Here is a 13,404-nt window from a genome sequence, read left to right on the forward strand (position 1 = left end):
CCCGCAGCTACACTCTGCTTCCTATCCTGACATCGTTCTACGGCGGGAGGACGGTGAAGGAGTGCTGAGGCTACTGGTGTTCCTCCGAGGGCTCTACCAGCCCCCCAGCCGGAGATATTGCAGAGCTACGTTAACGGCCGCTCCTAGCCCTGGAGCTGAGACCCGGGCGGCTCTGGAAATATGGCGGCTGCCGGAACTCCGTGAAATGACTGCGCTGGGGCACGGCTGGCGTACTACCACGGACTGCACGCCGGGACTACTCACACCAGCCTCTATCGCGCAGTTTTCTTTCGGCTGCCTGAAATGTGCTTAGGTGAGACGCGCTGTACTTCCCCGCGTTGGCGTACACCCAGCTAGCGGAGCCTGCTTCTGGTTTTGCCCCCACCCTGAGTTGACCGGGGAGGGGGACTCCTCTTGTGGTCCTCCCGCTGCCAGTGGCCCTGGATTGCATTGATGGCCTGGGACCTTACTTTCACAGCTGGCAGGATGGATAAATCGCCTGGATTGAACTGCGGCTCCATTTTATTAGCGCTTGCCAATCTAATGGCTGAATGGCGTGAGAGCGCTAGAATGCTGGGCAGAAAGCTCGACGATGCGAGACTTTCAGAGGCGCCTATGTCTTCAACTTGTGGCCCTCGCGGTGCTGATCTAACCTCACCGAGCCCCGACTGCGATACAATGTTGCCGCCCGAGCGTATTGCAGATTGTTCTACTGGCAGCGCTACAGTGTTTCCCTCCCTGCTGGAAATCGCTACTCCATCCGTGATATTGCAGCCCTTGTCCACGGCGGCGTCGGCGCAGCAACTGGCTCTCCTGGCAGCTCCTGATCAGCAAGCTCCGCTATTTCTGAGCTACACTCTTCGAACCCAGTCGTCCCTGAAAATAACATTTCCTTGGGACAATGGACCTGGTAGAGTTTGGTGGCGTCCATTTTACTCCTGGATTTCTCGACTCTGCCGAGGGTGGCCATCTTGTGTCTTTGTTCTCTTTGAGGTGAACGCTTGTCGGGAGCCATGGCTGGGTGGACATTTACGATCTGGTCAGGGCTAGGTGGTTTTCATGTGATGATTTGTGCTGGGATGGCTGGTGGGGACTCGGCCTGGGACGCTTCCTCGGCACGTATTGCAGTGATGACTCTTTCCACCTCCTTTTGTATTTGTTGCTTATTGAGATAATTTCATGTAAGGGGTGGGGGAGTACAATTTCTGGCTTGGGAGTCCGGGAGGCTCTGGATTTGGCCCTCCTCTGGTAATAACAGGTTTCTATTTTCTTTTTCTTCCTTTTCTTTGCTACTATATTTCGGGTTCTTTAATGGGCGACAGACACACTGCTGGGGGGGGGTGGACCATAGCGTCTGCATGCGTGTAGGGTGGGGGGTTGAGATTTTAGTTACTGTTTTTAGTTCTATGGGCCTTGTTTTTCTCCTTATTATTGAGTTCTTTTCTTTTCCTATTTCTATCTTGGGTCCGGGAAGGGGATTGGTAGTGGGTGGGCGACGGTGGGCACGGTGTTTATTGCTTGGTTTCACTATCCTGTTATGTATACTCTTGTGCCGCCATATTCACTGGGGGGTTTCGGCTCCTGTTGTTGTTGATTGTCGCTTGATGAAGTCGCCTAATTGGGTCGTGAAGTGTTTGCACGGACTCTGCTCTCCTTGACTTACTATTTTTAAAAAAAAGATAAACTTGATAATTGGGACAAAAATCTTAAAATTAACCTTCACTGCTCCTGGGACACGGTAACACGGTGGGATCCGGTGTAACTCTAATTGTTCGCTATGTTGTTTTGATGAGCTACTGTGTCGCCGCATTGTTTGCATTCGTGCTTTAAATGATATCGTGGCCGGCCTGGTGGTTGTAGGCCCGTATTTGTTCTCTTTATACTGCACAATAAAGGTTTCCCAAAAATTAAAAAAAAAAAAAAACAGTCTGAGGTTAAAGAAAGCACCTTTGGCTGCATTCTTGATGTGTTTTACCATGTTTAGTTTGGGGTCTATGATGATGCCAAGAGATTTAACAGAGTCAGCTAGATTAAGATTTCCTTTAAGCGCATCGATAGCTTTTAGCCATTCGGTGATTTGCGGGTTGTCTTCCTTGTTCGAGATGAGGAGTGTCTCAGTTTTGTCTGGATTCAGTTTCAAGTGATTGTTTGTCAGCCATTGTTGAACATCTTTCAGGACAGCATTTAGTCTATGTATGTCAGTGAGAGAGGAAGTTTCCAGATATATTTGTGTATCGTCCGCGTAGAGGTGAAAGCGGATGTTGGCTTTTCTGAGTAGCTTGGAGAGTGGTTCCATATAGATGTTAAAGAGCTGGGGCGAGAGCACCGAACCTTGGGGGACGCCCTTATTGACCTGTTGGATTTCGGAGGTGAAATTCTTGATTTTTATTATTTGTGTTCGGTTGTGTATGAATGAGGAGAACCATTTGAGAACTACTTCGCCGAGGCCTGCTCTTTCTTGAAGAGCCTTGGTGAGGAGTTTGTGATCCACCGTATCAAATGCTGCAGAAAGGTCAAGGAGAATGAGGAGGCAGCATTTGTCTGAATCTAGAGATCCGTGGATATCGTCTATGATATTCAGCATCGCTGTTTCTGTGCTGCATCCTTGTCTGAAGCCAGACTGGAGGGGGTCTAGGAGATTGATGTTGTCCAGATGGTGAGTCAGTTGCAGGAGTACACATCGTTCCAATGTTTTGGCTAGTAGAGGGAGGTTAGATATTGGTCTGAAGTTGTTCATGTCTGTTGAGTCAAGACCTGTTTTTTTCAGCAGGGGGGTAACTTGCCCAATTTTTAGGCAGTCAGGTACCACTCCGTTTTTTAGGGAGCTGTTTATGATTTTGCCCCATATAGGTGCAAGAGAGTGTTTATCTATCTGTGCTATGACATCTTTTAAGCCCTCGCATAGCCCTTGATAGTATATAGACATTCTCTTCTCTTCAGGCCATGCTGTCTCTGCTATTAACCTGTTAAAGGTGGTAAGATAGGTTGCCAGATCCTGTCTCCCTTGTCTTAACTCTAATAGCTCTCTATCAGCGCTAAAGGTGGTGGCCCTCCTATCAAACACCTTCTCAAACTCCGCACGGAATGCCGTCCAGTCGGACAAGATGGCATCGTCATTCCGCACCAGAGGCACTGCCCAGTTGCTGCATCACCACTTAAATAAGAAATCGCGAAAGCTACACGCGAATGATTGGAAGGGAAAGAAGAAGGCTTACAAGGAAAGTGCATCAATACTTGAGTCAAGAAAACCTGAATTTTAGTTGGATCGCCAGAATACCTCTTGGGGTTAGCCAGTGGAATGGGAGGGGGTACCATAACCTGAATAGGAGGAGTAGCAGCTGTAGCGTCAAAAGGATTTCTGGCTAACTTGTCCACCTTTTCACGCAAAGCAGCTGCTTCAGACTTAGAAGCAATCAACTCCTGCTGCACTAAGACTAGTGCTTGAAGCACATCATCCATGGTGGCCATGATTCCCAGAACCACCGGATCGGGTGGAACACAATTCGTGGGCGCGTAATTCTGTCAAGATTACGTTCCACAGGATCCGGTCGTTGCTAATGGGGATCCACCTCCTAACGTTACTAGCTCCCTGATCATATAACACAGGGAATTGGAACCATTAGGTGAGGGATATCAGGAACGGGGAGGGGACTGCTGGGACAAAGGCTCTGGAACGATATAAGAACAGAATAAACAGTTAAACATAGCATAGCAACAATATGACTACTCTCATCAATTCTCGCTAAGAGTGAAATGCTTGTTTTGCACATAAACACACATCTGAAACACAGTCAATAGATACCCAGCAGATTATACAGAGGTAAAACAAGGATGGTGTTTGAACTCCCCAAATGAGAGAACCACGGACTCTCAGCAACTTCCTGAAAATGCCGCCAAAGCAAAGTACACCAAAGGTTCCTTAGGTTAGTATCAATGTTCATTAACAGCTGAAATATTGTAGAGCATATCCAGCTCGTAACAAAAAAGAAATCAGGATGAGGTTGAAATCACACCGCAAACAAAACAAACGATAGGAAGTGGCAGCTACCGCTGTAATCCGCTAAGTACCCCCAAGGAAACGGCAGTAAGTGGTTGGCCAACACACCTTGCTCCGCTACAATCGTCGTAACGATTAATCATTTACGGTAGCGCGTGGCCGGTAACACACGGCGCTCCGCTCATAGGAAAAAAGGGAGAACACAGTAACCTGTGGCAGCCACCACTAAGTTCCGCGATCCAATGTAGAATAAAGGAAAAACTGCAGGGACGCGTGGCCAGCCGACACACAGCGTTCAGGAAGCAGGAAAAGCGCAGCCACGCTAAAACACCTCGGAGCCCCGAGGACAGGAGAGAGCTCAAAGATAACGGTAACGTGTGGTCGGATGACTCACGACGTTCTGTTACAAGTGGAGGGAGCGCTCTGCCGAACACTCACCCGCTGCTGCAGCGAAGAACAATGAAAGCCTCTGGACATCGAGGCGGATGCAACCAAGCAACGAAGTGAGACCCGTTCCTCGGACCACAACCAAGGAACTGGAAAACCAAACAGAATTACGCTCATCCGCACATGCGCGTGAGATCGTTAAGTACCTTCCTGTTGCGGAGGCTCATGGGACTTGTAGTTTATACGCTAGGTAGGAGCAAGGGGAGCCCGAAACCTGACAGTAGGTCCTCCTCCTCAGCGCCTCCTAGGGCCAGGCTTAGCCGGGAATGTGGCATGGAAGCGGCGCACAGCCGCAGGAGCATGAACGTTCTGACACGGCTCCCATGTATCATCCTCAGCCGAATACCCTTTCCAGGCAATCAAATACCACAGGGCGCCACGTTTCCATTTCGAGTCACGTATGCACCTAACCTCGTACTCATCACCACCATCGACCAACACCGGAGGAGCTGCCCTCCTGGCACCTGACAAAGCGGGTTTTAGAAGACTGCTGTGGAACACAGGGCGGATTCGCATACTTGCAGGCAGTTTCAATTTGAAAGCCACAAGATTCACTTCCTTTACGATTACATACGGACCAATGAAACGGGGATGAAACACATTACGCAGCTTGAATCTTATGTTCCTAGTAGAGAACCAGGCCCTGTCCCCCACCTGATAGTCAGGACATCCCTACGATGAACATCGGCCCACCGTTTGTAGGCCACCTTGGCCCTGGTTAAATGCTTGATGAGCTGCTTCTGGACTGAGTGTAGCTTCCTTACTCTGTTATACACGCTGGGTTGAGCAGACACGCTCTCAGGAATCTTAACAGGAAGGATGCTAGCATCAACCCCATATGTGGCATAAAAAAGAGACACACCTGCAGAGCTATGCCAGGCATTGTTGTATGCCAATTCAGCCATCCACAACAACAACACCCATGAGTCCTGTGCTGCGTTGGCATAACAACTGAGGTATTTCTTTAGTGTCTGGTTTAGCCTCTCAGTTTGACCATCCGTTTGAGGATGAAACCTTGTGGACAAAGATGACTTGATCTGTAAAGCAGTGCACCAGTATTTCCAGAATCTGGATATGAATTGGGGGCCCCTGTCTGAGACAATGACCTCAGTTACCCCGTGTAAACAAATCACTTCCGTGAGGATCCGCTGTGCCGTTTGACCAGCCGTAGGTAGGTTGATGCAAGGTATAAAGTGTCCCAGTTGGGTCAGGCTGTCCACTACTACCAGGATCGCCGATTTGCCCTGATCAGGCGGCAACCCAGTCACAAAGTCTAAACTTATCGTTTGCCAGGGTCTTCTGGGCGTAGGCATGGATATCAGTTTACCTCTCTTCATTCCGCTGTCGGACTTTGAACGTGCACACACATCACAACGGGCTACCCATAAGGTAACGTATTTTCTCAAAGTCAACCACCAGAAGTGCCTCTGGACCAAATGTATTGTTTTGAGCACTCCCTGATGACCTGCCAGAGGAGCCACATGACACCACTGAAATGCCTCTTGCTGTAAAGCAATGGATGGCAAGAATAACTGGGTGTTAACAAAAGGCAATCCTTTTTTCATGGATCGATTGCTGTCTTTTGCCGCCCAGGAATTCCAAAGTGAAGGGGTTTTAGCGTTCCGCACCTTACTCAGGAAAGTTTCCGCACTGAGTACACAAGCTACCTTTGCGGGTTCCCTTATGGATTCCATTGCAGGAACAGTGGCGGTATCACCTTCGTCTTGTCTGGACAGTGTGTCAGCCTTTCTGTTCTCTCTGCCTGGTCTGAATGTAATGACAAAGTTGCATTCAGCAAAGAACAGCATCCATCTCATCTGGCGTTGAGACAGATGCCTGGCCGTTTGCATGTATTGAAGATTCCGGTGATCGGAATACACTGTCACCGGGTGTTCAGCACCCCAAAGGTATTGTCTCCATTCCTGGAAGGCCCTCTTTACCGCCAAGAGTTCTTTTTCGGCAATCGTATAGTTCTTTTCAGCTGTGTTCAATTTTCTGGAAAGGTAGGCCACAGGATGTAGTTGTCCGGTCTCCGAGTCTCTTTGCGAAAGAATAGCCCCGAGGGCCTCATCGGAGGCATCTGCTTCTACAATGAAAGGCAACTCAGTCTTTGGATGGGCCAACACCGGGGCTGAAGTGAATGCCTGTTTCAAGCACCCAAAGGCCTGCTCAGCCTCCAACGACCAACAGAACTTCACTCCCTTCCTGAGCAAACGTGTCAGGGGAACCGCCATCTGCGAGAACCCCACAATAAAACGCCTATAATAATTAGCAAAGCCCAATAAACTCTGTACCTCCTTTACTGACTTAGGAGTGGGCCATTCTTGGACTGCTAAGACTTTACGATCTGACATTCGCAGACCCTCGGGATGTAACATAACCCCCAAGAATTCAACAGAGTCCACCCCAAACCCGCACTTGCTAAGCTTGCTATACAGTTTATGTTCCCTCAGTTTTTGGAGTACCATGATGACCTGTGCTGTATGTGTGTCAACCTCCTCAGAGTTTATCAGAATGCTATCAATATATACAACCACGCAGATGTCCATGTACTCTCTCAACACGTCATTCAGGAAAAACTGAAAAGCGGCAGGGGCATTGCAAAGTCCAGAAGCAATGACCAAATATTCACATAAGCCATAATGGGTCTTGAATGCGGTCTATCACTCATCCCCTGCTCTGACGCGGACTAAGTGGTAAGCCCCTCGGAGGTCAAGTCTGGTATATATCTTGGCGTTACGAACCTGGTCCAGTAATACCGTAATGAGGGGTAAAGGATATCTATTGCGAATTGTAACCTTGTTGAGTTTGCGATAGTCCACACAAGCCCGTAGATCACCGTTCGCCTTTGAAATTAAAAAACAAAGAAGGAGCAGAAGGTGAGCGTGAAGGCCTGATGAACCCTATCTCCACGTAGTGGTCTAGGTATTCCTTCAGGTGCTTTGTTTCAGGGACTGATAATGCATATACCCTACACGTAGGGATCACTGCGCCTTCCACCAGATCTATACGGTAGTCGTACTCCCTATGTGGGGGCAATTGCTCCTTCATAGATTCACTGAACACATCCTGAAACCCTTGATAGCAGGGAGGTAGGACCACCACCTTTTCCGCCGCAGTGGCTAGACAATGGGAGTACGTTAGCGCGACTACATGGGGAGTCTGTTCAGACATTATATGGACCTTACAACCAAGATCTATGAACTGTAGGGTCTTTTTCCTCCAATCCACCAAAGGATTGTGGTGGCTCAGCCACGGCATACCCAGAATGACTTCATATTGGGATGCCTCTATAATGTTTAGACGTATCTTCTCGCTATGCACCCTCCCCCTCCGGGATAACCAAGGACAACACCAGGTCTTCCGTTCTTTCAGTTATGAGGCCTGATTTCAGCGGTTTGCCATCCACCGCCCATACTTCCTCGGGGCTGTCTCTCCTAATCCTGCTTAATGCTAAAGAGGTTACTAAGCCGCTATCTACAAAGTTCCCCATAGCCCCTGAGTCCACCATTCCACCAGATCTATACGGTAGTGAACCTGAGCCAGGTTTTCCAGGGACATGGCAAGCACAATGTGCGATTCATGTTCCTGTATCTTTGGGGCTGTGAGAGAAGGGAGTTTCCAGTTCTTCTCTTCCCTCGCTACTGGGGTTACTTCCTCCGTAGATATTGAGGATACGGTTGCCTTCTTGTTTCTTGACCAATACCCTGGAGCCCTAGGTTTTGTGGGACATTCCCTGACGTAATGGCCCTTTTTCCATAATACATGCACAGGCCTAGGACTCTACGGATTTCCCTCTCTGCTCTAGACAAAGGGGCCCTTACAGCTCCTATTTCCATGGGTTCGCTGCCTGTGTCTATAGGTTGACTTACCTTTCGAGGGGAATACTCATGGCGATAGTTCCCTCTCTCTGCCTTGCGTCTCTCACCCCCTCTTTCTGTGAGCCTCCCATCCAGTCGTAGGGAAAGGTTAATCATGTCAGAGCATGTGAGAGGTTGAGGATCTATCTGTGCTATGACATCTTTTAAGCCCTCGCGTAGCCCTTGATAGTATATAGACATTCTCTTCTCTTCAGGCCATGCTGTCTCTGCTATTAACCTGTTAAAGGTGGTAAGATAGGTTACCAGATCCTGTCTCCCTTGTCTTAACTCTAATAGCTCTCTATCAGCGCTAAAGATGGTGGCCCTCCTATCAAACACCTTCTCAAACTCCGCACGGAATGCCGTCCAGTCGGACAAGATGGCATCGTCATTCCGCACCAGAGGCACTTCCCAGTTGGCCGAATCACCACTTAAATGAGAAATCGCGAAAGCTACACGCGAATGATTGGAAGGGAAAGAAGAAGGCTTACAAGAAAAATGCATCACTACTTGAGTCAAGAAAACCTGAGTTTTAGTTGGATCGCCAGAATACCTCTCGGGGTTAGCCAGTGGAATGGGAGGGGGTACCGTAACCTGAATAGGAGGAGTAGCAGCTGTAGCGTCAAAAGGATTTCTGGCTAACTTGTCCACCTTTTCATGCAAAGCAGCTGCTTCAGACTTAGAAGCAATCAACTCCTGCTGCACTAAGACTAGTGCTTGAAGCACATCATCCATGGTGGCCATGATTCCCAAAACCACCGGATCGGGTGGAACACAATTCGTGGGCGCGTAATTCTGTCAAGATTACGTTCCACAGGATCCGGTCGTTGCTAATGGGGGTCCACCTCCTAACGTTACCAGCTCCCTGATCATATAACACAGGAAATTGGAACCATTAGGCGAGGGATATCAGGAACGGGGAGGGGACTGCTGGGACAAAGGCTCTGGAACGATATAAGAACAGAATAAACAGTTAAACATAGCATAGCAACAATATGACTACTCTCATCAATTCTCGCAAAGATTGAAATGCTTGTTTGGCACATAAACACACACCTGAAACACAGAGTCAATAGATACCCAGCAGAGTATACAGAGGTAAAACAAGGATGGTGTTTGAACTCTCCAAATGAGAGAACCACGGACTCTCAGCAACTTCCTGAAAATGCCGCCAAAGCAAAGTACACCAAAGGTTCCTTAGGTTAGTATCAATGTTCCTTAACAGCTGAAATATTGATGATCAGGATGAGGTTGAAATCACACCGCAAACAAAACAAACGATAGGAAGTGGCAGCTATCGCTGTAATCCGCTCTGTAGTGAGTTAAGTACCCCCAAGGAATCACGGCAGCAAGTGGTTGGCCAACACACCTTGCTCCGCTACAATCGTTGGAATGATTAATCATTTACGGTAGCGCGTGGCCGGTAACACACGGCGCTCCGCTCATAGGAAAGAAGGGAGAACACGGTAACCTGTGGCAGCCACCACTAAGTTCCGCGATCCAATGTAGAATAAAGGAAGAACTGCAGGGACGCGTGCCCAGCCGACACACAGCGTTCAGTAAGCAGGAAAAGCGCAGCTGCGCTGAAACACCTCGGAGCCCCGAGGACAGGAGAGAGCTAAAGGATAACGGTAACGTGTGGTCGGATGACTCACGACGTTCCATTACAAGTGGAGGGAGCGCTCAGCCGAACACTCACCCGCTGCTGCAGCGAAGAACAAAGAAAGCCTCTGGACATCGAGGCGGATGCAACCAAGCAACGAAGTGAGACCCGTTCCTCCAGACCACAACCAAGGAACTGGAAAAACAAACAGAATTACGCGCATCCGCACATGCACGTGAGATCGTTAAGTACCTTCCTGTTGCAGAGGCTGATCACAGCAAACCTCAAAAGTAGGTAATTGCAAGTGGCACAACGAACTTTGCATCTCAGAATCACAGCAACAAGAAAAATAAAAAAACACAAGCACCAGAATGCACAGCGGCTCTTTGCGGGCGTTCTATCGAGGACGACATAATAAATCAAGACACCTGAGTCAGGTTAAAGATCAGCAGCAGTGGTGACCTACATCCGTGAAGCACAACCTTTGAAAAAGTTCTGAGAGAGAACGAAACATGTCGGATTGCTAACGGAATAAAAGTGAAATGGATGCAAGCCTCGTTGTGATGTGCGACTCATTTCTTCTCTGCAGGGGAAGTTTGGTGAAATATTAAACAGTGTGGTTCTACCGGAGGACGCACTTCCAGCAAGCGCGCAACTGTTCGCCCACCAGGAACCGTCTTTGTATACCGCGAAAAGCGACTCAGGGTGGACAAGCGCCGCCAAACACTGGCTTTGGCATGGATCACAGCAAACCTCAAAAGTAGGTAATTGCAAGTGGCACAACGAACTTTGCATCTCAGAATCACAGCAACAAGAAAGATAAAAAACCACAAGCACCAGAATGCACAGCGGCTCATTGCGGGCGTTCCATCGAGGACGACATAATAAATCAAGACACCTGAGTCAGGTTAAAGATCAGCAGCAGTGGTGACCTACATCCGTGAAGCACAACCTTTGAAAAAGTTCTGAGAGAGAACGAAACATGTCGGATTGCTAACGGAATAAAAGTGAAATGGATGCAAGCCTCGTTGTGATGTGCGACTCATTTCTCCTCTGCAGGGGAAGTTTGGTGAAATATTAAACTGTGTGGTTCTACCGGAGGACGCACTTCCAGCAAGCGCGCAACTGTTCGCCCGCCAGGAACCGTCTTTGTATACCGCGAAAAGTGACTCAGGGTGGACAAGCTCCGCCAAAGACTGGCTTTGGCATGGATCACAGCAAACCTCAAAAGTAGGTAATTGTAAGTGGCACAACGAACTTTGCATCTCAGAATCACAGCAACAAGAAAGATAAAAAACCACAAGCACCAGAATGCACAGCGGCTCATTGCGGGCGTTCCATCGAGGACGACATAATAAATCAAGACACCTGAGTCAGGTTAAAGATCAGCAGCAGTGGTGACCTACATCCGTGAAGCACAACCTTTGAAAAAGTTCTGAGAGAGAACGAAACATGTCGGATTGCTAACAGAATAAAAGTGAAATGGATGCAAGCTTCGTTGTGATGTGCAACTCATTTCTTCTCTGCAGGGGAAGTTTGGTGAAATATTAAACGGTGTGGTTCTACCGGAGGACGCACTTCCAACAAGCGCGCAACTGTTCGCCCGCCAGGAACCGTCTTTGTATACCGCGAAAAGCGACTCAGGGTGGACAAGCGCCGCCAAAGACTGGCTTTGGCATGGATCACAGCAAACCTCAAAAGTAGGTAATTGCAAGTGGCACAACGAACTTTGCATCTCAGAATCACAGCAACAAGAAAGATAAAAAACCACAAGCACCAGAATGCACAGCGGCTCATTGCGGGCGTTCCATCGAGGACGACATAATAAATCAAGACACCTGAGTCAGGTTAAAGATAAGCAGCAGTGGTGACCTACATCCGTGAAGCACAACCTTTGAAAAAGTTCTGAGAGAGAACGAAACATGTCGGATTGCTAACGGAATAAAAGTGAAATGGATGCAAGCCTCGTTGTGATGTGCGACTCATTTCTTCTCTGCAGGGGAAGTTTGGTGAAATATTAAACGGTGTGGTTCTACCGGAGGACGCACTTCCAGCAAGCGAGCAACTGTTCGCCCGCCAGGAACCGTCTTTGTATATAGCGAAAAGCGACTCAGGGTAGACAAGCGCCGCCAAAGACTGGCTTTGGCATGGATCACAGCAATCCTCAAAAGTAGGTAATTGCAAGTGGCACAATGAACTTTGCATCTCAGAATCACAGCAACAAGAAAGATAAAAAACCACAAGCACCAGAATGCACAGCGGCTCATTGCGGGCGTTCCATCGAGGACGACATAATAAATCAAGACACCTGAGTCAGGTTAAAGATCAGCAGCAGTGGTGACCTACATCCGTGAAGCACAACCTTTGAAAAAGTTCTGAGAGAGAACGAAACATGTCGGATTGCTAACGGAATAAAAGAGAAATGGATGCAAGCCTCGTTGTGATGTGCGACTCATTTCTACTCTGCAGGGGAAGTTTGGTGAAATATATATATATATATATATATATATGAAATCACAAAGGTTACCCAGCATGGAAACGCCACAAGACTGAAGGTTTGAACGCCTTTTATTCAGGAGCCACAGGTAGGTGAAAGCAGCAGTTCACACACCAGGAGAGTAAGTCCCAACGCGTTTCGAGCACCGATGTGCTCTTGGTCACGGGCAGTGAAGGCGGTCACACCCAGCTACTTAATGGGACACCTTGATAAGCTGTTCCAAGTTCCGCCCACATGGGCGTGTGCCAGAAGGCATGTTGGTCTTTGTAGTCCCATTATTGTGATTCCCAGTGGATGCCGGTGTTCGCCAATTAAAATCACAAGCTGTGTTATCCCAGTGGATCAGATGCGTGCTGCCTCTTGCACCATCTGACATTAGAAGTTCCTGTACCGGCCCTTCAGTTCCATAGTGCTCCGGTTTGGAACACGAGTCCGCGCAGTGACGGCAGGGCGTTTCCGCGACCCGGGCGGGGCCGCATTCAATGAAATCACAAAGGTTACCCAGCATGGAAACGCCACAAGACTGAAGGTTTGAACGCCTTTTATTCAGGAGCCACAGGTAGGTGAAAGCAGCAGTTCACACACCAGGAGAGTAAGTCCCAACGCGTTTCGAGCACCGATGTGCTCTTGGTCACGGGCAGTGAAGGCGGTCACACCCAGCTACTTAATGGGACACCTTGATAAGCTGTTCCAAGTTCCGCCCACATGGGCGTGTGCCAGAAGGCATGTTGGTCTTTGTAGTCCCATTATTGTGATTCCCAGTGGATGCCGGTGTTCGCCAATTAAAATCACAAGCTGTGTTATCCCAGTGGATCAGATGCGTGCTGCCTCTTGCACCATCTGACATTAGAAGTTCCTGTACCGGCCCTTCAGTTCCATAGTGCTCCGGTTTGGAACACGAGTCCGCGCAGTGACGGCAGGGCGTTTCCGCGACCCGGGCGGGGCCGCATTCAATGAAATCACAAAGGTTACCCAGCATGGAAACGCCACAAGACTGAAG

The sequence above is a fragment of the Lissotriton vulgaris genome, chromosome 7, assembly GCF_964263255.1.
Source record: "Lissotriton vulgaris chromosome 7, aLisVul1.2, whole genome shotgun sequence".
NCBI lineage: Eukaryota > Metazoa > Chordata > Amphibia > Caudata > Salamandridae > Lissotriton > Lissotriton vulgaris.